Source organism: Prionailurus viverrinus, chromosome F2, assembly GCF_022837055.1.
Source record: "Prionailurus viverrinus isolate Anna chromosome F2, UM_Priviv_1.0, whole genome shotgun sequence".
Taxonomy (NCBI): domain Eukaryota; kingdom Metazoa; phylum Chordata; class Mammalia; order Carnivora; family Felidae; genus Prionailurus; species Prionailurus viverrinus.
Window position 1 is genome coordinate 1,633,000 of NC_062578.1, and position 25,883 is coordinate 1,658,882.

A 25,883-nucleotide genomic window follows, 5' to 3' on the forward strand; every position below is an offset into this window, starting at 1 on the left:
CACTCTATCTTCCCACATTTTCCACTAAGTATCTCACACAAAATAAGTAGGACAGTTTGAAAGAGCTTCTCCTCAAACAAACAAGTATTTTGTCTCCTTTATGATACATCCCAGACCACTTGGAGATTAAGCATGAATCTACATGGGCATGAAGGGACGGGTGGAATACTTTCTGAATAAACTGAGTCAGTGTGGATTATCAGTTGGGTGGTTTGGTTTCTCCCCACTCTCCTCCATCACCTGTAAATCTACAAAGACCCTCCGTAAGTCGGATTTCTGCCAGAACAGAGAGTCTTAATTTTCTAAGCCGCTTTGCTTGCATAGTTCTGGCTGGGATCAGCAGAAACATGACTGAGAGGCTGGTCCGGGGCTGCTGCTGAAGGCTGTGTCTCATTTGAAGTTATCTGGGACTAGTTAATTTAGGAACGGACTAGGTCAGCTGTGTCATGGGAAGGACTCTGCCTTTCTTCAGGGAGGGGACGCTGCTCCTCTGGGAGCAAAGCTTGCTTGTCACGGTTGCGTCTGGAGCAGAGGACCACGCAGAGTCTTAGGGTCCCATCTGAGTTTGGGTCTTGCTGGTCGTCGCCTTTGTTAAACAGGAACAAGAGCGAAGCATTGAAGGACTGCTTTTGGTGTCCCCTCTCCTTTCTTTCCCATCCTCGTCTATGCCGACACTCGTCAATTATTTAACGGTCGAGGCGTCCCAGGCAAGGCCCAGCCGGTCACATGCTTCCCCTTTGAACAGAACAGACAGCGCTGGAGCCGGGGGGCCTCCGTGGAGCTGGGTCATCGGCCCTGGGGCTTCTAGCACATTTGGTCATTTTGTTCGAATTTGTGAAGCGAAATAGTATAATACCCACTCAGGTTAACATTAGCGAAACCCTTCCTATTTTTGGAATGTGAATTCCTCCCCTTCCCAAGTGTCCTGTGATGCCGGATTATCTGTATAAACTGATCAGCTCCCAAACACCCAGATAAAGAATAATCTGAAATAGAGCCCCTCCCCAAGCAAACTAGCAGGTATTTTTGGACACGGGTCCTAAACTGTTTTGCTGTAGTTACGCAGCGTTCTATTTTTTAATAGCTGTGGTCTTGTGAGAAAAGCTGACATTGACTGAGACCTTGGACTTCTACAAAGCCCCCTGAAGTGGGTTATCTTGTTAAGGAAACTGGTGAAATAAGTACTTTTTCCTAATATCCCCATTCTGTGGACGAAGAAACTGCAGGAAAGGAACTCAGGTTGGCGACAGCTACAGAGCCAGCTCTTCTGGGGACCAAACTCTGAATCTAGCTCCCTGTACTCTGAGCTGGGCTTGCAGTGCTCACAAATGTTTCAGTGAGGCCCGATCGATGGGGCAAGAGCTTAAAGATAGCCCCGCAATTACTTGGTAAATTTGTTCCTCCCACCCTCCTTTTCTACTCCGTTTCTCGACAACATTTTGTTCCTGGAAGGTTCTAGCTGTTTAGCAAATGTTTATACTTCCCTTCTATCTCTCCACGAGACTATCAGGAAGGACGTACGTTCTTCGTGCATGAGGAAACCTGTGCCTCGTGCGGTTTCTCTTGAAATCATTGATCTGCATCCTTATGGGGATCGGTGCGGGCCCACCTTCGGGCACAGCGAAACCAAAGGCGGGTGCAGAAACAAAACCTTGGTCTGGAGCTGACTGCTGTGAGTTGTGTCCCTCCCCCTCTCCCTCACTCCCCACCAAATTCATATGTTGGAGCTTAACTCCTCATGTAACATCTGGAGATAATTAGGTTTAGATAAGATCATGAGAGTGAAGCCCCCAGGAGGGGATCTGTGTCCTTATAAGAGGAGGAAGAGACCAGAGTCCTTGCTCCACCATGTGAGGGCATAGTGAGAAGGCAGCCTTCCAGAAGCCAGGAAAAGTGCCCTCGCCAGACTCAGGATCTGCTGGCACCTTGCTCTTGGACTTTCCAGCCACCACAACCGTGGGCGATAAATGTCTGTTGTTTAAGTCACCCAGGCCGTGGTACTTAGAGCGGCCCAAGCTGACCAAGACGGTGAGTGTGATTCTGGCCACTCAGGAAAGGCCTAGTTATAACTATTAGATCTACACCGGCATTTAACATTCGTGTCACTTTCGGTGGGCCCTGGAGACCTGTATTTTTAAAAACATCCCCAGGGGATTGCAAGGAGCCATCAGATTGAGAGCACATTCACCGAGGTCAGGCGTGGGCAAATGTTTTTCCAGAGAGGGGCAAATAGTGAACATTTTCGGCTTTGAAAAATTACTCAGCTCTGTTGTGGCAGCGCGAAAGCGGTCACAGGACCACACTTTAAGTGAACGGATGGTTAGGTTTGGGCCCCGGGTCACAGTCTGCCCATCTCTGGCCTAGGTCATCAGTATTTGTACTAGTCAGCTGAGCTTACTATAACAAAATGCCACAGACCGAGTGGCTTAAACTACAGGTATTTGTTTTTTCACAGTTCTGGAGGCTAAAAGTCCCAGATCTAGAGCTGGCGGGGTCGGTTCCTGGTGAAGACTCTCTTCCTGACTTGGAGATGGCCGCCTTCTCATTTGGTGCTCACACGGAGGAGAGAAAGACGAATTCTTTGGTGTCTCTTCCTCTAAGGACACTGATTTTACTGGCCCAGGGTCCCACCCTTATGATCTCATTTAACCTTAATTATCCCCTAAAGAGCCTGTCTCCCGAAACCGTCACATTGGGGTTAGGGCTCTGATGTATGGATTTGGGGCATGGGGGCACGCAGACATTAATTCCAAATCGGTACTCTTTTTTTTTTTTTTTTTAATTTTTTTTTTCCAACGTTTATTTATTTTTGGGACAGAGAGAGACAGAGCATGAACGGGCGAGGGGCAGAGAGAGAGGGAGACACAGAATCGGAAACAGGCTCCAGGCTCTGAGCCATCCGCCCAGAGCCCGACGCGGGGCTCCAACTCACGGACTGCGAGATCGTGACCTGGCTGAAGTCGGACGCTTAACCGACTGCGCCACCCAGGCGCCCCAAATCGGTACTCTTTAGGCTAAGGAGTACAGGCCTTTTTGAGGATTGGGTTTGGGTTCAATAAGTGTTTACTCAACAGACATTTATTAAACATGTAAACAGGCAACATAGCCGGGACTGGGTAGACAAAGAGAAAATGTCCCTACTTCCAAGGAGTTCATTTCCAACAGTCGTTCCCAAACAGACTGATTATCAGAATTTATCTCAGGGGTGCTAAACATGCAGCTTCTCATTCATCACCCACACACCTAATCCTAGTCTCTGGAGAGGTGCTAGTAATCTGCACTTTTTAGAAAATATTCATTGGTGGTTAAAAAAACAACTGGTCTGGGACTATGGATGTGGGCAACGTTTCCAAGCTGACTCAGGGGCTGTCCTCTATTCAGTGTCGTTCTTGATTCCTGTGGAAAGAACCCTTCACTTAGAATCAGGAAACCCACGTTTGAAACTTGGTCATTAGTGATGTGACTCTGGGCAAGGTCTATAATCTACCTGAACCTCTGTGTCCCCCCATGTTCAGCAGGGGATAAAATACTTATTTAGGAGGGTCGTCATAGTATAAAACAGTACATGGAAGTATTTTGAAAATGACAAGCAGGGTATTCAATAATTGCTGTGATATAAATCAAATCCGGCCTCACTGCCAAAGAATCCTTCTCGTGGCCTCCAGTCAGACTGGACAACTATCTTGGTGCAATCAAATCGAAATTGGGTGGTGTTTGGGATAGGAACAAGGGTGTGGAAAGAAGGCATTTCTACTTGGTTTATCATCCCGCCTTCATTCCAGACTACTTGCAACTGAGGAGAGCTATTAACAAATATCATTTGGTGATATTTACCGTAGTTCTGCCAATCCTGAGAGGCTCAAGTGAAATACTGCTTTCTTGTTCAGATTTCACTTTCCTATTAAATCTTACACGGATAAGAACCAAAAGTATGGAAAAGCCAGATGGGCTATTCGAAATCCTTATAGCTCAGAAATGCCTTTGTCCTCAGAATGAGGATTTTTCTACACCACTGGTTACCAGAGATGGGCCCTTGGAGTATTTTGAACAGTCTGAAGGAAATCAGCCCCATAAATTTCGTTTCCCTCAACAAAACAAATTTGCTAACTCAGTTTTCCATATAAATCTATTCCCACAAGACCTAGTATCTTCTGTTCCTCCTGAATACCAGAAATTCTATCAATAAAATAAAAATGCGATTTTTACACTTTGAGTTAACATATCAGTATACATGGATGAGTGAACTCCAGGGATCAGGGATTTTAAAAATGAAGCTCACTGAATCAGCACACACACACACACACATACACATACACACACACACACACACTCCTATGCCTGAACAGTAGAGCAGGTGGGTTTAGGGGTATCTGGTCTGTAGGAAGAGAGAATACAGGCATCACCCTCACATCACATGTAAATGGTTATAAAACGTCTGTGGAAACTCATCTGTGGTCCGGTGGAAGCCAGGGAAAATGCCAGCATCACTGTAGGTCTGTTTGGGTTTCTAAGAAACAACACAGGGTACAGTTAAGACAGAATTCTTGGTATACCCTTTTCAAGAAGTTATAAGAATTTTTCAAGTCCCAAATGTATGATTAAAAACCAAACCCAAACAAACAACCCATTGTTCTGCCCCGTTTCTAGACCTCCCTGTCAGGACTTCAAGGCAGCGCCTTGTATGTGGCCTTGTGTCCCGGTGCCCAGGCTTTTGTGACCTGCCTTCTTCCTCCTCCTCGTAGCCCTGGGCCCTGTGAGGAGAGCCCCGTGCGGGTCACTGTCCTCCAGGACCTTTGCCGGGTTTGCAGGATCCTGGCACACGCCCAGGCCTACTGCCTTGCGTGGTACAGTCGGCCCCTGAGACCAGCGGGACCCACGCAGAGCATAACCTGACCCCTCCCTGCTTCCGACCCCGGGTCCCCGCAAGTAGGTCCCGGACCGGTGGGCGCATAGGCAGGCACTGTGGGGGTCTCTTTCGAGCTGCTGTTCATCGGGTGAGCAGGCCTGCGAGGTGCACCGCTCCCCTTGCGTGCAGGGAGGGCTACGTGCCCGGGGCCGCCGCGAGGGCCCTGAGGATCCACCCCGGAGTGCTCCTCCCGGTTCCTGCCGGCTCCTCATCAGGAGCTCCCTTCGCACAGTTCACGCCAGCCGAGCCCACACACTTCCGGAACAAGACCAGCCTCCAGGCCAAAGTGCTCCCGGGGCACCAGGCGGTGACCGCCTCTCGCTGCCCCGCACCCCGCGGAGGGCAGGCTGCGGCGGCCGAGGGAGGGGACGGCGGCCGCTCAGGGTTCCAGCGGGCGAACCGCGGGGCTGGAGCCCGCAGCGGGAGGAGGGCGGAGGGGGAGCCCCGCCCCCGGCCTCCGCGGGCGCGCGGGCCTTCGGGGCGTGGCCATGACATCAGCCCGCCCCCCTGCCGGGCGCGCGGGGTGGGGCGGGGCGGCGCCGCGGCGGCCGCGCTCGGGCGGGCCTCGGTGATGGATGGCGGTGCAGGGCGGCCCGCGTCCGCCGTGGCCGCCGGCGTCCGGCCCCCGCCCGGCCGGCTCCGCGTCGCCGGGCCGCGCACGCCCCTGCACCCGCCGGCCAGGCGGGGTGCCCGCTGCTCTTGGCAGGCGCTTTCGGTGCCTGCGTGCAAACAAGGCCTGCACTCTTCCCGCTTGCGAGGACTGGTCTCCTTCCCGGGCTTCTCTCCGCCGCACCCCCGCCCCCTCCCGGGCTCTCACAGTTAATTGCAATTTATTGAAAAAGCCCGGGTCGAGGCTTCCAAGCGAGGTTTCCCTCCCGAGAGGCGCTACTCCCCGCTTGGCGCCGCTTTTCCAGGCCGGCCCTCCTGGGAAGCTGGGGGAGGGGGTGGTTCTGGGGAGGAGCGGGGCGCAGATGCTGCCAGCGCCGGCACGGCTTCCGGTCTCTCCGTTCCCACCAGCCTCTCCCCTCCACGCATCTGTTTTCATTTTCCTAGCGTTTAAACTTGATTCTCCCCCCCCCCCCACCCCCGTGTCCTCCCACCATTCCCGGGAAAGACGGAAGATGGATTTCATCTGGGCCCTGAAAGAGGGCAAGGAGCACTCCGCGACTGGGGACACCAGGGAATGCAAAGTGCAAACTGTCACCTGGGCTGCCTCCAGAGGAAGATAAAAGAATGCTACAAGTTTTAATTAGGACTCCCATCAGTTTTGCCCCCTTAAACAAGCTTTACTTGTGGCCGGTGAGACCCACGAACTAAATGGTTTCTTAGTATCTTTTCCTTTTTTTTTTTTTTTTTTTTTAACACTTTAAGCTGTGGGATCCTGAGATGGTTCACCACGTCTCTCTGTGCCTCAGTATATCTAGATGTTTAGAAGTGATCCTAACCGTATTTACTCATGCTGCTGTACCTAATCAGCTACTGATTCGTCACCTCGGCACAGGTTGTTGGAGAGGGCAGCAAGAAAAAAGATTTGCACAGCATACTTCAACTTTCTGTCTTTAAATTGGGTGTCTTGGGCTTGGAGGGAGGAAGGAAGTGGAAAGCATCAGGCTGGTCCGGCTCCAGGGGCTGCTCATAGCCCCCACCCCACAACCTGCCAGAGCTCTCCAAAGGCACTCCCGTCACGTTCCTTCCCAGATACACGGTCTTCCAGTTATAGGACAGTTGTGTTTCTATTAAAAATTTTTAAAAATATAAACTTAAAGCTAAAGGGATTAAGCACTCTGGTGACATTGGGCCCTCTGGGCTGGGTGAGAGTGATGGGAACGTCTCCAAATCATATCATGGAGAGTTCCTAGTCTCTCCCCGGGAGAGGCCCCTATCGAGGAAGAGTTCTTGCTCTCAACTATCACACAAAACTCGCTTCCCGAAGGATTTCCATCAGGTGTCTTGTGACTTCAGGGTCACCCAGCCGGAGAACTCGCCTGTGCTTACTCCTTGAGATATACCTGGGGTTCATTTCCACTGCACTGTGGGCTGGGGGAAATAACTGCTTTGCTGGAACATTCCTGTAGCAAGGAGGAGGTGCCGTGGCTGAGGTAGCGGGCTTTTTTGGAGTTGTCTGTGACAGCAATTTACCTGTTCTTCAGAGCCAGTATCATGCCTTGACATGGTACTTCCAAAGGACTCCAAATATTTTTGGGATCAACGTCAAAATCTGCTAAAAATACAGGATTTTTATTTTTCACTTGAATACCCTCTTGAGAGTTTCACCTGATAGGACAAATTCTAAATTGTCTAATGCAAATTACCTAATACAAATTAGCTATAATGTGACACAAAATAAAAGAGAATGAAAAAATTCTGATTTGTGTACGTGTATGTATTTGGGTTTTTTGTTTTTCTTTCTTTAAGAGAGAGAGAGCGTGAGAGTGTGAGTGGGGGAGAGAGGCAGAGGGAGAGAAAGAATCTTAGGCTCCATGGTCAACACAGAGCCCCACGTGGGGCTTGATCCCAAGCTCAAGACCTGAGCTGAAATCAAGAGTCAGGTGCTCAATCCACTGAGACACCCAGATGCCAGCATATATGTATTTGTATATAAATTCTAATTATTTTAACATTGAATGTTTTTATAGTGTATTAGCCACTATACAAATCACACATAATGTAGGAATTCTGGATAAGAAAACAACATAGAATGGCTTACTTTACCTTAGGGGTTAAAAGAAAACTCATTTTCTTTTCATCTGCTTTGATGCATTTAAAAGGCTTTGTACCCAAGAGCACATAGAGATACCAGAAGCTGAAGGCAACCCCTCATGAAATTGCTAGATTAGCTCAGTGTCCAAATCAAACATGCTCAGCAGCTCCCCTTGAAATGGAAACCCAAAATGAGAATGCCCCCCCAACCCCCATCTGTTTCCACCTCCTTCTTCTTTGTATTAGATATCATTTGAAACAATCAGCAACTTTTCTCTGGCAACCAGTAACTTGCACGAAAGCAGAATGAACCATTTCAGAACTGGGGAAGAAAAACATCTCTGTGACCCCTCTTTCATTTTCATCTAAAGAAGTGAGCCATTGAAAGTGTTAATGTGGCCATCGAGGTCCGCCTGCCTGCCTGCCTGCCTGCCTGCGGGCTCCTCAGTGACGCAGCCTCCGAATCCCCCGGGGCCAGGGAGTCAGGCTCCCTCCTGGCCTTCCATCTGAGGTGGACATTGGAGAGGCGGTGGCCGTTATCAATGCAGCACCTTCACCACACTGGTGAATGGACAAGGAAAGACGACTCAGGACGACAGGGAAAGTAAGCAACACAAAAGTTTCTCAAAGGAAAGGCTGTTTTCGACCGGCAGTTGGTGACCCTTGCCTTGATGCGAAGTGAGGGCACAGTGTGCTGTTTGTGAAGGGGAAACACTGCACCTTTATGCGGAGTTTGGGAGGTTAATAGGTCTGAGATTTAGGGAAACAACGAGGGGTTTAAAAATAAGAATAAGAAGAACCCTCCCCTTGCCTTGCTGCAGGTGCAGGGACAGTAGGGGCCTCTTCTCCCCGCCGTGGGGCTAGGAGACCTGCCTCCTGCAGGTCAGTGTTAAGTCATGCTCCGTTCTGCAAGACCTCATCTGACCCTCTGTGCATTGGGATCGAGATACGGTGAGGAGGTCAGGGCTCCACTTGGAAAGAGCAGGCTCGACATCCAGAAACAGAGGTGGGCTATGGAGGCTTCGAAAGGTCCTAGGACTCTGGGGGACAAGCCTTGAAGTGTTCCGTTCTGGATTGCCACCCTCTCTGGAACCGACTCTTCTGGGTCTTTGTGTCTCCCCGGTGTCTCAGTTGAGCTTGACGCGAGGAGAGACAGCTTTGTGTAGTGGAACCAGATAATGGCCCTTCCCAGTGTTGCTTGGGGCCAGTTACTAAATCTCTGTGAGCAGGGTTTCAACACCAGCACCAGCTGTGTGATCTCTAGTAAGGTAGCTAACCTTTCTGTGCCTTAGTTTTTTTGCCTGTAAAATGGACATGGTGGCAGTGACCACCTCACTTGCTTGCTATGAGGATTACGTGGGAAAACGCATGTGTTTCAGTTAGAATTCTGGCTTGCTAACAACATACACGACCCGTGGGTTACTTAAGCAGGGAACAGACTTATGAGAAGGCCAACCGTGGAGAAGCCTGGAGAGGCAGGTTTAGAGAATGTGCGAGAACCAAGGAAGGCTGGGCCTCGGCACCCTGGGCGCTGGTTGGCAGTCAAGTGCTGCTTGGGGACTGGGTTCCGTTGCCGTGGGGAGACTGGCTAACTGTGGCTGAGAGGCAAGCATTTCCTCCGGATTCGGTGGCCCAGCTGAAGGCCAGGGTGAAAGGCACCAGGGTGTGTGCTGAGTGAAAGCAGGACGCATTCTCATGAGTAGGGTCAAGATTTAGATGTTGAGCTCCTACTAATCAGTGAAAAATGTCCACCGAGGCTCAGAGCATGTAGAACAACACCTTGCAAGGGGCAAGCACTCAGTAGAAGCTAGTGGTTACAATGACTTATTCCTACAGTCTATGGAATGGTTATGACCACACCTGCCCGGAAAGGCGTAACTATATCAGAGGTCAAGCCTAGTACTTGGCAGGTAATAGAAATAATACGTGCCTCACACATGCCAGCTGATATTATCAGGAGAATAGTATGGATGAGTGAAAGTCATGGATAAATTAAAATATTGTAGTCTGCACAGCAGCTTCCATGTCCTTCTCTCTAAGTCATCTTAAAAATCACTGTAAAAGAGCCAATCGGCCACATTTCCTCTCCTTGGTTCACGATCCGTGTCACTGTTGACACTTCTTGTGACCACACCCGCTTCATAGGAGGGAAAACATTCAGTGCTCACCTGAAACCTAACGTTTCTCCAAAAACCAAATTCTAACGAAAAAGGTACACAGGACATAGAAGAGTAGCATTTATTCCTTTTCATTTTAGCTTCTAAATTCTGAGCAAAATTTGCTTATGTATTTATTTATTTTTAAAGAGACAGTGTCTTTTTGGTTTTTTTTGAGAGAGAGAGAGAGAGAGAGAGAGAGAGAGCCTGCTAATAGGGGAGAGGGGCAGAGGGAGAGAGAGAGAGAGAAAGAGAGATAATCTTAAGCAGGTTCCACGCTCAGTGTGGAGTCTGACATGGGGCTCGATCTCACAACTCTGAGATGGTGACCTGAGCTGAAATCGAGAGTCAGACACGTAACCGACTGAGCCACCCAGGCGCCTCAAAATGATTATTTTCTAACTCAGACGATTGTATGTTGTCTTAAAAAAGAAATGGGAATATGTCCCTCCTCAGGATTTTTCAAAAGGTTGGAACTGTGTGTTACCAGTTTTCTGAGGTTTTTGTTGAGAGTGAAGGAAAAATGAAAGATTTTAGGTATTTTATATATTCCTTCAGCTTCTTATTAAAAATGTAATCTGCTGTAGTCAGAGATCAAGATCCAGAGGAAAGGAAATGAGTCTGAAGTACACATTCCCTTATCTCTCTTAGATGCTGTGTCTCCGTATAAGGAAAGCACATTATTTGCAAGGTGCTGCTGTTAATATTTCCATAGCAATCTGACGGTTCTATGCCCCCGGTAATGATTTAATACAACATATGCATTATATTGTTTAACCTCTTTTGCCCCCTTTAAGATCCACAAGGACAGGAGCTGGTGATGTTTTGTTTGCCCCCAAACCCCCGAGGGAGCCCAGCTGTGGATTAGCACTTGGACTTTTGGGCTGATTGCATCGGCTGAAGCATCAGATTTTTCTGGTTCCTTGTTGTATGACCTGTGCAAGTGACTTCAACACTATGCTCAGTTTCTTCATCTGTAATGTCAGGGGCAATACTGTGATCTATCTCATAAGGTGCCTTGAAGGGTGAAGGAGGTAACAACGCCTGTAAACTGCCTAGGACGGAGGAAGGCCAGCAATAACTCCAGCAATGAGCTCGTTGTCCACTGGCCGAGTCTTACAGTGAACGGGTCTGCCCACCCCGAAGATGGAAGACTTTGAAGTCACTTGGCTCCCGCTGAAATATCAGGACCGTTTGCAAATGGTCTGTTAGAGACACAAATGTAAAAGGCTCCAGATTCAGGATACATTCTGGAAACAAAACAGTGGAAAACTTGAGAAAGCCCTTGTGAAACGCTCACGTCTGGATACTGGTTTTGATGAGCTAGGAAAGCTGACTTTGATGGCATGTTCCACTCGGGGCACGAGTTTGTTTACAGCGCTCACTTGAAAGCAGGCCAGCGATGCTAGTGCTTTTGAATGACTGTGCACACTGGCGGCCGTGACACGGAGATGTAGAGAATGAGGACATTAAACGGAGAAAAAGCTGATGTTCTTCTGCCCTGGCAGCCGCTGCCTCGGTGAGATGGCTGTTGGAAAGTGGGCATTGCTTTTCCAAAGTGGAGTTAGGTGGAGATAGATGTTCAGGGAGAGACTGGACGCTTGGCATCATGAGCACCCTGCAGCCGCCCCCCCCCCCCCCACTTTTAACAGTGCTGTAACCATTTTAAGACCCTACTTAAGGTTTTATAAGTAAATTTGACTCTGAAGCGACAAGATAAAATGCAACTATCTGCTGGTAGACCCAGGTCTCCGTCCGTGTTCAGATTTGGATTTCCCAAGTGCAGAGCCCTCCCCAGGATTCCTTTTCAAGATGCGTTTCATTTTTCATTGAAATTAAAGCCACTGAGAGGTTTGGACAGATAGATGGGAGCCTCAGAAACACACCTTTACTGGCAACCAACGGCGCATAAAATTGCAAAGTGCAGCGGGTGGAGGTCGGTTGACTAGGCTGGATATTTGCTGCCCATCTGTGTTCACGTGCACGTGGGGTCCATTCATTTTTGTGGAGGCTTCAGAGCTCGCTCTGTCTCAGCGTCTCCCGTCTTCTTGTCACTTGCTCCTATAACTCTGGATGTTATTGGGTGGGTTCAATGAAATCCCTCTGCAGCTGGCTTAGTTCCAACATTTTTCACTATTTTCTTTGCATTGAGTGCAAGAAGATGTGGGCTTCGGGCCTCTGGATACCCGTGCTAGGAGGACAAAATGTTCACTGACCTATGTTTATAAGTAGTCTGATGGTTAGGATATGCTACACAAAAGGCTTCCGGGGAAGGGGAGAAGATGGCAATATGTTGGCACCATTAAAGATGGCACCTTCATGGGATAAACATCCAGGCGGAAACCACAATATTGGCCACAACGGGCTGGACCGCAGACCACAAACCAAGAATAGACAGGCGACCGCTTCCTGAATGCCACGGCTCTGCTGGCCAGGGCCGTGGACGAGGCAGCTGTGCACAGCAGTGCGCGAGTCACCTGGGCTTTGGCTGGTGCCTGACGCTCAGGACTGGGAGTCGGCTGACACCTGCGTTTCAGATTTCTCCTGGGAGCAGCTGTTCACACAGGGCAGGCAAGAAGGCAAGAGGGCCCCCTATCTTACTCACACTATATTGCTTCCAACCCAGGAAGGGAGGCAGCCGGAGGAGAGAGACGATACACGTAAACCTCAAATCATTTTCTCTTTGTCGTGAAAACGTGTCTTATCTATGTTCCATTCGGATTGTAAATTAGTGTAGAGACGAATACACGAAGCGAGTCCCTAGCTACACGAGCCTTATCAGCGCGCTTTACGCTCTTGGGAGGAGTCTCGTACTTCAGGCACAACGAAAGCGTTCCTTAGCTGTTATCACTGAGGCACGAATTTAGTATCTCTGTGCAATTAGATTTGGCGTGCAATGGGAATTCATTTCGCAGCAGGACTGCTCACTGAATTCCTTTATTGTCTCTTTGTTCCTGTAGTGGGGTCCTTTCATATCAGCTCGGGAGAAAATGCTGCTGTAGGGTAAATCTAGCCCCAGGGCCAAGAAAGTGACTGCTGGTTTCCTTGGGTCTTTGGCTCTTTCTTTCTTTCTTTCTTTCTTTCTTCCTTTCCTTCTTTCTTTCTTTCTTCTTTCTTTCTTTCTTTCTTTCTTTCTTTCTTTCTTTCTTTCCTTCTCCCCAGGTCTATCTCCTTTCCTGCTGTTTGGCAGCAAAGAAGAGTCAAGAATAAAAACCCAAGGCTGTTTGCTTTTCAAATAAAGAGAACATGAAAACACGTCAGCTGTGGAAATTCATGCTTGAGAGTGAACACTTCCTTCCACACTGAAATACTGATCCCCGGATCAGGGTTCCAACTCCACAGGACATTTCCCCCTTTGTTGTAGGAGTTTGAGCATCAGGATTTTTTTTTCTTTCTTTCCTTTTTTTTTTAATGAGACAGGGAGCATTGTTTAGAATATAACTGTGGTTCACAAACACCTGCTCACCCTCCCACACCATGCGTGCATGTACAAGTACATTTTTCAGCAAGTACAGGTCTGTTTCCCAATCGCTTCAACAGGTAAAAACTGGCAGGATTTTCTGGCATAACACGCACTCTAATTGTCCTTCTAGCTGATACCTGTTCTGAGCTGCTCCAAGTGGATTTATTATAAAGCCCTCCTATGATCATCCAACTATGAAGCGTTCCAGTGGGCTTGTTGTTAAAGCTCGGTGGTTGCACAGACCATATAGAAGGAGTCAGAGAATTACAAAGTCGGAGGAAGCCCTGCGTGGCTGCCGTTGGCTTCCCAACCACCCTGGGCAGAACAGGTGTATCAGGTGATGCTTCCCCCTGGGAGACAGCGCCCCGGGGAGCGGCAAGTCACAGCATGCAGAGAGGTTTTCGGGAGTGAGGTGTAAATTCCAAAGGTTTGGGTTCAGTTCCGATAGGCACCCACGCGTTCGGATCTTCAGTAGAGACCCGTCTGAGATGTCTCAAATAGCCTGGTGAGTTGGGCTGGAAATCTTGCAGGAACTCCATTCCTCCTGAGGTTTTTGGTACTTCCTGTTAGAGTCAGCCCAGAATAGCCTTTCCACGCCTGAGCCAAAGATGGAAAAGTAATGAAACAGCCTTCTCACTTTCTATTGTTTTGTGCTGAAGGGTCGTGCCTTTTGATGGCCGTGAGTGCTTTGCACAGAGATGAAGTCATAGGGAAGTTCAGACATTTAGGCTCCTGTTTGGTTTGGGAAGTCTGCAGGGGCAGCGCTGGGAGTGGGCCCTCCTTTCATGCAGACAGCGTGCCCACGTACGGCCCTTTCCCCGAAGGTGGTTGTTTTTATTCGGAGGGAGGGGAAAAGAGGCAGGGCTGCACGGTGGACCTACGCTTTTTGCTGGTGGCTCCGGTTTCCGGGAGTTGCTGGAACGACCATGACGATCAGCAAATCCGAGTCGATTTCCTGGAGATTCGGTCCCTCCGGGCAGCACAAAGAGGGGAGATGCTTCATCCGCCGGTGCTGCTGAGAGCTGACGTGGGTGCTGCAGGCCATGGCCAGCGGGACCCTGGCTCTCTCCACGCCCCTCCCTGCTCTTGAGTATCATCTAAGAGACTACGCTCTGCAGCAGAGGCAAAGAACTAAATGGCTACTTACGCCAGGAGCAAAACTGGATGATTTTCTGCCCTGGAAAGAGATACACCATTACGTTTGGCACGCTCGGAGCCTAAGCCAGTCTCCTTGGAGCAGGCTTTCTGAGGGAGGTAGCAAGCCTACAGAAACCAGACCCCCCGGACGACAGGGCCTGGTCTGAGTGTGCTGTGGTGCACTTTCTCTTGGTGAGCAGGGTGACAGGCAGCACCTCGGTGGCGGGTCCCTAACAGCGTTGCGGATCAGCTGCCTCATGTGTCCCCCCTCCTTAGCGGCCATCTGACTTCCAGAATGGAGAAGAGCCGCTGAGCAGGTCCGTGGGCCACTTCCCGCACTCTCGCAGTGTCCCTTTCTGTTGTTCATTTTCTTTTATTTATTTATTTACTTACTTACTTATTTTTATTTTTTCAATATATGGACTTTATTGTCAAATTGGTTTCCATACAACACCCAGTGCTCATCCCAAAAGGTGTCTGTTGTTCATTTTCATGCAGCATCAGAGCAGTTGAAAGAGGCTTTCCACGGAGGCCACGTCGGGTCAGAGGACCCACCCTCTGGGCTTCCCTGTCCGGTCTGGTTCTTGCGAGGGACAGGGACAGATGTGGAGTTCAGGGCCATTGCAGGGGCCTCCTCACGGGGGCCTGGTGTTTCAGCTCAGGAGGCCGGTCCTGTGCTTAGCAAGCATCCTGCCCTGGTGCAAGGAAGCATGGCCTTGTCGTTGAGGGCGGGGTGGTTCGGCCCGCGTCTCTGCTCGTACACGGGAAACCTGCTGTCTGAGGACACCCGGGGTGTGGGGCCCCTGGGGCTTTGCCAGGCGGAGCAGGTGGGGGCCCGGCCTCCATTCGGAGACACGAGGTTCCGCCCACCTCCTTCGGGGGGCCCTTGCTGGTCCGCAGTGCTGGGTCCCTTGGCTATGGAGAGGTCAACCAGAGAGGCGTCTCCTGATTGTGGGAAGTACAGCGATGTCTAAAGCTGAATGATACGGAACATTTGGAAATATTTGAAGAAAAGATCAAAGCCTGTGAATTTAATTACCCAGCTCCACCTAATTAGCTCCTGCCTGGTCGTTCAATCTTCCGAGCTGACAATTATTGATGGGCTCTTGTCCTCTCCGCTCCCTCCCCCTGGCTGGGCTGCACCCTGGGGCAGCAGGTTTTCAGAGATTTGTGAGGGACAATTAACGGCAGTCAGCAGTGGGGGCTGTTGGGGGACAACTGCCATAGTGGAGGGACAGAGGCCTTATTAGGGCCTCTGACACGTTATGGGCTTGCGTGCGCTTCTGAGCCAAAGTCTTGATTTTTCAGAATTCTGAGACTCCACGGGGACCGACCGAGTACTGTCTGATGGACAAGTCTCAGAAGTATGCGTGGTGAAACATCTCCAGCAAAGAATGTTCTCTGGCCAGAACTGGCTGGGGTCTGGAGTGGGGAGGTGGGGTTCCAGCCTCCTAGGACGGGGCTCTAGGTGTCAGTGACCAGAGCTGGCTGCAATCCGGGCTCAGCCCGTTGCGGGGCATGCGGGGGACTGTCCTTGCTCTGTGCCTGGACTCAGAGTTACCCTGGTTTTCCCGGACTTGCCTGTTCTATGGAGATGCTTCCCCCTTCTCAGAGCGGAGAAAATGTTCCTAGGAGGTTAGCAGCCAGTGGGCCTCTGGTGCCCTGATGGGAAGGACACCATGCTTGATAAATGACCTGAACACAACACCTTCATCCAAACCACCATGAGAAAAACACGCCCAGAGTCTGTAACATGATTGTTTAATTTGGTCCTCAAGCTTTGCAGAGGGCTTTGATGAGGAGAGAGAGAGAGAGAGAGAGAGAGAGAGAGAGAGAGAGAGAGAGAGTCTTTTGGCTATTTGTAAGAGTAAAAGTTGTTTTGTTTTTTGTCTGACACAGGCATGCAATAAAATGTATATTTACAAATGCTCGTAGTCTTGACCTTCTCCTCACATGTGGAGACGTTGGCCATTCTGTTGGGGGGTTGAATGCGGCAGATGTCCACAGGGCATGTCCAGGGTTCCCTGATCTCCAGCCCCATTGTTGACCTTCTGTGCCGGTTTCATTTTTCTGTGTGTCTCTCAAATACTTTGCTTGGGAAATATATTCTAGGTCACCCCGTACCCCGAGGTGCTTTGGGGAATGCTCTTTTAAGGGCTTCATTTCAATGTTGGTTCTTTGGGTTTCTTTCCCTTCGCGATATCTCAAGGCTCCCCTTTGGTCCCCCTCCCTCATTTTCTGGGCATCTTAAGGTTTTGGTCTTTCTATTCAAATCACCCTCGTCCGTTTTGTATTCCGGAACTCTCTTTAACTACCTACCACAGACTTTGCTGGGGTCTGGGCCCCCAACAGGAAGCAGGGTCTTTCCCAGGCTCAAGGGGCTCTTGGGGGAGACGGAGGAGGAGTCCACTCTGAACATGCAGCCGGGTGGCCCCCGCCCAACACCTCAACTAAACACGCTTGACAGAATCGCCAACCCTTCCCCTGGGAAGGAATTGTATTCAAATACTGTATTATTTTTGTGAGCAGCATTTTGGAAGATCTGCATTTATTTTCTAGAGAATTTCGCTAGCCTCCCTTCTCTTCAGAGAAGCCTGGGGGGCTAGGAAAACCCACCAACCAGACTGCAACAAGCTGGGGCATTCTTGCAGAAGATGCCCAGACCGCTTGCCCTGTGACAGTGCAGTGCCTGTGGTGGTCTGGGCCCTTCTCCACCTAGCCGTTTGAGTCTCTACATCAAAAAAAGACCTGACCCTGGGTCCTTGCCTTTTAGTTCCCACATGGTTCTAGGTCCACGTGGGTGGGAGGGCAGCCCCAAGATCGGTGGCATGCACTTGTCCTTCTCAGGATTTCTAAAGCTTTTGTTTGTTTAACCTTCACACAGAGTCCGCTGCTGAGGCGGCCAGAGCGGGGTTCTCACTTCTTCTTTTGGTGTGTAAAAAGCGCGGACATGCCATGTTTATTATTGTTGAGTTTTTCTCAGCTAAGCTGAAGACGTACATCGAGATGGATTTTTCTCAGGGGACTGAGTTCAGATATTTCACAACCTATAAATAATGGTCTGATGGTCTTTACCATGAACCGCTTGTTCTGTCTTTCTTGTTTGTGAAGAATTTCCCTTATTTAATGTGAATAAAATGACTAACGTACAGTTTGTGGCCTCGGTATCTAATCCTAGATTCTTGACCTGATCTCACGCGCTGTTGGCACTGAGAACACTCCCTTCGACCTTGTGCTAAAATCTTTGTGGAGTCCCACTGTGTGCTTACCACATACTGTAGAAGGTGCCGGGGGTGGCCCGGTCAAGACAAAGACCAACAATGCCCACTTTGGGTCCAATCACAGCACATCCTTTCCGTTTGGTCTGAGATGAACTTGTATAACAGCCACTTGTGTAGCTTGAATTAGAAAGCCAAAGGAACCTTAATAAGTCATAAAGCCATAAATTAATTTCTCCTGAAGAACCTTAATTCTAGGTCTTTTAAAAACTTACTGGCCATTCAGTCTCTGACTTGGAGCTTCTGTTAGTTTTTCAAACATAATACATCATACTTTCCGGAAAAGAGTTGTGTGCAATGGCTACTCTGACCTCCCAGGTTTTGGCGTCTCAAAATGCCTAGCGGCATGTCTGAACCCAAACTTGTACGGCAGAATCTTTCCCGGTTAGAGAAAGGCTGCTTCTCCTAAAATTCACATGTTCTCTCTGAAAGCATGTGCTATCTGCGTGAATCAGCCATTTTGCAAAAGTCATGATTTAATTTAGTAGTGTTGATTTGGGTTGCCCTGACCATACAAAACGAACATTTTCTGGGCTCCAACATGAAATTCGAGGCTATTTCCTCCTCACCTTATTTCCATAACTTTGCAGACTCAGATTGGGCACGAAGGAAAATTGCCAAAATGCAAAACATTTGGGGCACAAGAAAACTCAGGAGGCATTATTAAGCGTTTAGCGTCTAAAGGTTCCAGATTTTAATCCAACGTATTATTTACAAATGTTTCGGAGCCAGGCAGACTTGCATCCTACCGTTGCCACCATTAGTCATGTCACTGAGCAAATGCTTTTCATATCCAGGTACTCTCTTTGGTAACATGGAGCAAATATGCACCTACCTCCCAGGACTGTGTCTAGAGCACCCGTACCTGGCACACGGTAGGTGCTCAATGTGGTAGGTGCAGATTCGACTCGTTGTACCAGTTTTTCCTCAGTTTCTTTCTTGCATCCACGTGGTCTACTGAATTTAAAAACTTGGATCTCTTAAATATCAATCCCCATGCGTTCACAGCCAGTGGAATTTTTCTCCTAAGAAAGGAGGGGAGATGGGGGCGTGTTGGAGATTGAGGGTCTGGGATAATGATGGAAGGAACAGAAAGTGGCATCAGGCTTAATTTATTCGCATGGGCTTATTAAGCAGATGCTTAACTTGGTGAGTTAGAAAGGGCTCTAACAGTTTCTTTCGTTGGTTGACTGAACAGTGGACCCCAAAATGGCCTCCAGTGAGTGAATGGGAAATGCTAGACACACCTTGGTTTGCTGTAGACTTAGGGAGACTGGGGTGTCAGAGTGGATTTGTCATTTGTCACCCATGCCGGAAGGGTTCAGAAGCATACATCTCATGACCATGAGAAATAATTCATGCGGGGAGCCCATCACTGTTGAAGAGCTCTCTGTGTTTGCTCTGCTCTGTAGGCCAGATCTCAGTGGGAACTATAGCCACTCGACTGGGAAACCTAAAAGCAATGTGGGTAATTGGATTCTGGGGCTGCCGGGGCCAAAAGGTGGCCCTCAGCCACCAAAGGCAAGGAGAGTGTGGTGACCATCATGGATAGTAGAGTCAAAGCAGTTATCCGAATGGTCTGATTGTGTAGACCTATGGCACTGGCTCTTTGATTGTGGTGTTCCTAGAAGTGAAATAGACAGGAGGCCTGCTAAATTCTTACCTGATCTGTGGATGAGCAGAAAAATTCAAGGTCAAGTAACAAAAGTTTAACCTGTATCTTGAAAGCAGAGAGTCACAGCCCCTTAACTGCTTCTCAGACTTGAGTTAGTTCACAGACCCAAAACCTCTTGGAATGAAAAACAGGTGGGGTCCTTTCCAGGAAGGACCCTGGTACACTGCCACTGGTGAGTTAGAAAGGGCTCTAATATTTTGTTTGTTTGATTCGTTTTACACCATTAATCTTTCTCCTAGCCTTCCCCAAGGTACATGCAGCCTTCGGGTTTGAGCTGCAGATTGGTCTCCTGGGTCTGTAGCCTGCTGGCCCACCCTGTGGATTTTGGACCTGCCGCCTCCACACTCAGGGGGCTCAGCTCCTTATGATAAGTGTCCTTCCCAACACACATCCTGCTGGTTCTGTTGTCTGCAGAGCCCTGACTAATATAGATGTCGTAGAATTACATATGAAGTCGGCGGTCAACTGCTGCGCCCATCCCCCCATACCGAGAGTGCATTCATATCTGGCTCCATGCACTGGTGTGGCCCCTCTCAGACCCTCTCTGCTTGACAGCCGCCACCTCCTTTGGTCCCTGCCACACTATGTCCTTTCCCATGGTGCCATGGTCTTCTCGGTGTCTTCCTCTTCCCTCTTTTTCATTATTTTCATGGCATGTATCATCATTCAACATACTATACGTCTTATTGGTCAATTTGTTTTTCATCTGGTTCTTAAGCACAGACCATAAGCTCAATAAGGGTAGGTTTTTTTGTTTTGTTCATTCTTGTATCCCCAGTCTCTAGATAGTGCTGGGTAGTTAATAGGTATTCACTATTAAATGAATAAATCCTCTTTTGTGATGGTAATTTCTCTCAACCAGAGACCAAATTCCTCCTTCCTTCCTTCCTTCCTTCCTTCCTTCCATTCATTCGTTGTCTCCTTCTTAGATATATCAAGTTTTCCTAGAGATCATATTCTCATGTAGGACAGCCCTTTTTTCTTTTTCTTCCTTTGGCCTCAAATAGATCTTTGTTCAAAACTCTCAGGGAACCAAAATATAGACACCTACAAAGCAGATGAGTTATGCCTGTTTGAAAGGCTAGCATCAAAAAGACAAGAGACAACAAATGTTGGCATAAAGTGGAGGAGGGAGGGGAAAGTGGAGAAAAGTGGTCAAGAGGTACAATTTTCCAGCTATAAGATAAGTAAGTACTGGATAAATAAGGGACAACATGATGACTATAGATAGCCAGTACTCCTATATGGTACATAGGAGAGTTGTTAAGGGAGTAGATCCTAAGGGTTCTCATCATGAGAAAAAAAGTATTTTTTTTGTTTTTTTTTGGTATATATATGATGATGGTTATTAACCAGATTTATCACAGTAATCATTCTGTGATATATGTAAGTCAAATTATTATGCTGTACACCTTGAACTTACATATAGTGCTCCGTGCCAATTTTGCCAATAAAACTGGGAGAAAAAAGGAGGTGACTATGACACGGTTTTATAACTCTGTTTTTTTAAAGGGATATTTCCTGCTAATTACTAGCCTAACACTCGTTAAAAAGCATCCCCAATACACAAAGAATCAGCTATGTCTCTATGTACTAACAGTAAGCAATCTGAAAAGGAAATTAAGGAAACAACTCCACGTATAATAACATCACAAAGAATACAGTTACTTAGGATAAACTTGAGATGAAAGGCTTGTACGCAGAAAACCACGAAATGTTGCTGAAAGAAATCACAGAAGCCGGACATAAATGGAGAGACATCCCGTGCTCGTGGATCAGGAACAATATTATTAAGGTAACAATTTATTGTCAATAAATTGAGCAAGATATGTCAATTCCACCCCAAACATATCATGTAATCTCTGTAGAAATCGCAATGACTTTGCAGAATGGCTGAACCAAATATGGCATATACATAGAGTGGACTATTATTGAGCCTTTGAAGGGAATGAAATTCTGAAATGTGCCACAGCATGGAAAAACCTTAAAGACGCAATTTTGAGTGACATAAGCCAGGCACGAAAGTACAAAAACTGTACGATTTCCCTCGTACGAAATATCTAGAAGAGGCAAACTCATAAAGACAGAGAGAATAGTGGTTGCCAGGACGGAGGAAAGGGAGACTGGGGACGAAGTTTCAGTTTGGGTTGATGAAAAGGTTTTTGGAGATGAACGGTGGTAATGGTGGCACAATAATGTGAGTGTGCTTAATGCCGCTGGACGGTACACATAAAAATGGTAAAAATGATACATTTCATGACATGTATGTTTTACCACAATTAAGAAAGAAACCATCTCGTCCCTGCACAGGAGCCACAAGATCAACGTGCAATGCTACGTCTCTTGGAGTAGTGTTGTGCCCACCACCACTGGGGAAGTTGGTCCAAATGTAACTGATGACACATGTGTGTGGTGGGAGGCCACAGTGGCTTCTGGGAGCCATCGGTTCATTCTAAATAAAGCAGATTCACTAAAGGAAAAAAAATGAGCTGCAATTGCAGAAAATGTTCCTGAACACACGATTATTGTATTAAGTTCCCTTGAACCATGAGCTCTTATTACATGAGTCCGTTGCCCATGTCTGGAACTCTATCTTGTGGTCAAAAAAGGGAAAACTTCGTTAAAACTTTGAGGATATATATTGCATATAGGGAGAAAGAGGCCAATTTTTAAAAAGTGTCTCAAATCACTTGAAAAACAGCTATCCCCGACACCCTCAGAGAGACCGGGCAGAAATCGCCGTATGGCTTTGACTAACAACCCCCTCTTTTGTGTGGGCTCCGTTTTAAACCACATGGCTTGAAGGTTGCAAAGTGGGTGTGGCTTATAAATACCCAAATTACAGCAGCAAGTCTGCATGAATGATTTTTTCCCCTTTGTAATAATAATGTCAGGACTGTTATTACACTTGGCTCCGCGGGGGAATTGGAAGTGTTTCTCTGAAGGGAAGTGCTTCTAGCTCTACAGCTCTTTCAAGAGCTTCATTCCCATGTACTTGCTGGAAACTTTCAGGAAACCACATTCCTTTTCACGTCCCCATTTAGCAATGTGATCTCTCCCAGCCAGAATGCTTCCCAGACCACCTCATCAACCAGGCCTGGGAATGGAATGCAACCATGAGGGGCTACGCGTTGGGGTTTAGGTCTTGTTTCCATGTTGTGTTTGTGAGTAAGAGAGGGAAGGAATGATTTTTTTTTTCTCCTGAGAACATTTTGTCAACCCCCAGCATATTTCAAAGGATGCAAAGTCTTTAATGAATCAAAGGATTCAAAGTCTCCGATCTGGGGACGAAGGCCAGTGGAACCTGAGATGACAGTGAGATCAAATTCTGTCTCGAAGTGGCCGGTGTCGGCCTGGATTTTAGGTCAAGAGCCATTTGACAAGTGTCAGGAAAACCCATAAGAATCTTAGTGTAATTTTCTGTAACTTCTTTTGGAAATGGGCAGGCCAAAGGAAATTAACTGTAAGAAGAGTGATCCCTTATTTTAAAATTCAACGGAAAAAAAAAGGGGTGGGGGAGGGAAGGAGGAAAAGAAAATAATCAATTTTTGAAAAACAAGGTAGGGATTGTGAATATTATATGATTTTGGATGAATTATTTACTTTATATATTTAAAAAATAGAGGAAAGCAAAATTCAACACAAAGCAAAAATATCCAACGAATTATTACGTAGTGTCCTATGTCACCAGTAGCTGATGCCATGGAAACACTTGGCCATAATAAAGTTCTTTACCCCATGGGGAACAGTCTCAGTGGGTCGGCCTTTTGATTTGGTGTTGTTTTTATTTAATTGGGCAAGTGTATGTGGGGGTTTTGGTAGAATGAGAGATGAGACGGTGGAAGTAATAATATTCAAAGGGGTGGCAATATTTGTTGGTTAGATATAGCACAGGTTTTATTTTTTCAGGGATGTATTTGATCCAACTACTTAGTATCCCACACAGCATACAATTAACATTTGTTTTCTCCCTGACTAAAATCTGTTAACCGAAATCATGTGAGTTGTCAATGATGTGTAGGTAGCACCAGAAAATAGGAGAAAAGCCCCATTAGTACCTAGAGTACTACTCTCTGTGGTAGGTCTTTCGACTTGACAATCTGTTTCTTAGCAGAGAAGTCGCTGGAGACAAACAAGGACGTTTGTTTGTAGAGTAACAGAATCCAGTAATGCTAGGAAAGCAATAGCAGAGAAACAACTTTCTGTGTTTCTTACCTCAACACATTCTTTAATCATAAGCTTGTCAAGTTCTACTTAGGTTTTTTTGTTTGTTTTGTTTAAAAAAATTTTTTTAATGTTTATTTATGAGAGAAAGAGACAGACAGACAGACAGACGGGGGGGGGGGGGGGGGGACGTGAGCAGGGGAGGGGCAGAGAGGGAGACCAGAATCCGAAGCAGGCTCCAGGCTCTGAGCTGTCAGCACAGAGCCCCATGTGAGGCCCGAACTCATGAACCACGAGCTGAAGTCAGATACTCAACCGACTGAGCCACCCAGGTGCCCCCCTACATAGGTTTTCACATATTTTTGCGAGCACTGTTTATCAGTGCCTTGGATCACTGATGCGTCCTTCATCTTTCCTCAGGCTTCATCCCCCTCCTTTTCAATATGCATCTGTAGCTGCTATTTTAATGAAGGCCTGTGACTGATCAGCTCTTTTTACTTGGAAAAAGTTGTTATTTTGTTCTCACTCTTGAATAATAATAGTTTAGCTAAGTATAGAATTCAGATCAATCATTTTCTCTCAACACTCTGAAGATATTATTCTATTGTCTCCTGGTGTCTTCCTTTTGAGGAATGTGCCCTCAATCTAAATGTCTTTTTTTCTTTTTGGTTAATTTTAACATTTTTCTTTCTCTCCTTAGTGTTCAGAATGTGTCTAGGTATGGATTTATTTTTAACCTTTCTGGTTGGGATCTGGTGAGATTCTTCATTTGCAGTGTTTTCCTTTAGATTTGAAAATTCTTCAGGGACTTTCTCTTTAAAATATTGTATTACCTCCACTCTACCTACGGTTTCTTTCTGGATTCTTTTTTTTTTTTTTTTTTTTTTTTTTTTTTTAATTTTTTTTTTCAAAGTTTATTTATTTTTGGGACAGAGAGAGACAGAGCATGAACGGGGGAGGGGCAGAGAGAGAGGGAGACACAGAATCGGAAACAGGCTCCAGGCTCCGAGCCATCAGCCCAGAGCCTGACGCGGGGCTCGAACTCACAGACCGTGAGATCGTGACCTGGCTGAAGTCGGACGCTTAACCGACTGCGCCACCCAGGCGCCCCTTCTTTCTGGATTCTTATCTCATTTTGTCAACTAGAAAGATTATATCTGATGCATCTGAATGAAAACGTGACTTAATGGTGGCTGAGAGAGGTGTAATTTTTCTCACATGACTAGATGTCTAGAGAGCAGGCAAGCTAAGACCCTTTCTGCTTCCTGCTTCATCATCCTCTGTGTGTTCGTAAGACATCTGGTCCACCTTTAGCGTAGTGCCTGTGTCCACAAAGAAAGAATGGGGAGGAGGAAGGGGAAGATTTTAAAGAACATCCTCAGGAACTTACCTTGGAAACTTCTAGTTCTATTCCATTTGAAAGAATTGTGTTACTTAGTTATCCCTTTCTTTGGGTATGAGATACACATTCCGGTTCATCAATTCTTTCTTCACCCATGTCTAATGTGGCATTTAAACCAATCATGAATTTTTAATTTTAATGCCTACGTATTTTTTAGTAAAAGTTGTACTTTTTTTTCAAAGCTACCCACTCTTCTTTTAAAATATCTTATTATTTAGGGGCGCCTGGGTGGCGCAGTCGGTTAAGCGTCCGACTTCAGCCAGGTCACGATCTCGCGGTCTGCGAGTTTGAGCCCCGCGTCGGGCTCTGGGCTGATGGCTCGGAGCCTGGAGCCTGTTTCAGATTCTGTGTCTCCCTCTCTCTCTGCCCCTCCCCCGTTCATGCTCTGTCTCTCTCTGTCCCAAAAATAAATAAACGTTGAAAAAAAAAAAATTAAAAAAAAAAATCTTATTATTTAATTCTATCTAATTATTTAATTCTAATTATTGAATTCTCTTTCCTCTTTCATCCTTTCAGTAATTTAAAAATTGTGGATATTATATGATTTTGGAGGAATTATTTACTTGGCATTTTATAACTTACTCGAGAACATTGCTCTATGATTTCAAGTTTCGGACGTTTGCTGTATCTACTGCCTTATTTATGACAGATAGTTTCTTACGCATTATGGAGTCTTTGATTATGAGATTCTCTTGTGAAATGACATTTTTCTCCTGCAATCCTGTGTGGTCTCGACTGAAGGAATGTCCCTCAGAGTCGTTCTGTGCCTGCTTCTTCAGGCCCTCAGGGATTCCTGAACCATGAGGATACCAGATCATGCAAGACACTATTTCAAGGGTTTTATCGTGGGAGTCTTTCAGTACAACCAAAGTGTAGGCCGTGCATGAGAACTGGGTTTGGCACAGAGACGGGGAGGCTCTGGGGGAAAGAAGCTGATCTAGTGAGACAATTTTACTAACATAAAAATGAGGAACGAAAGTCTACAAACCACAAGGGAATTCA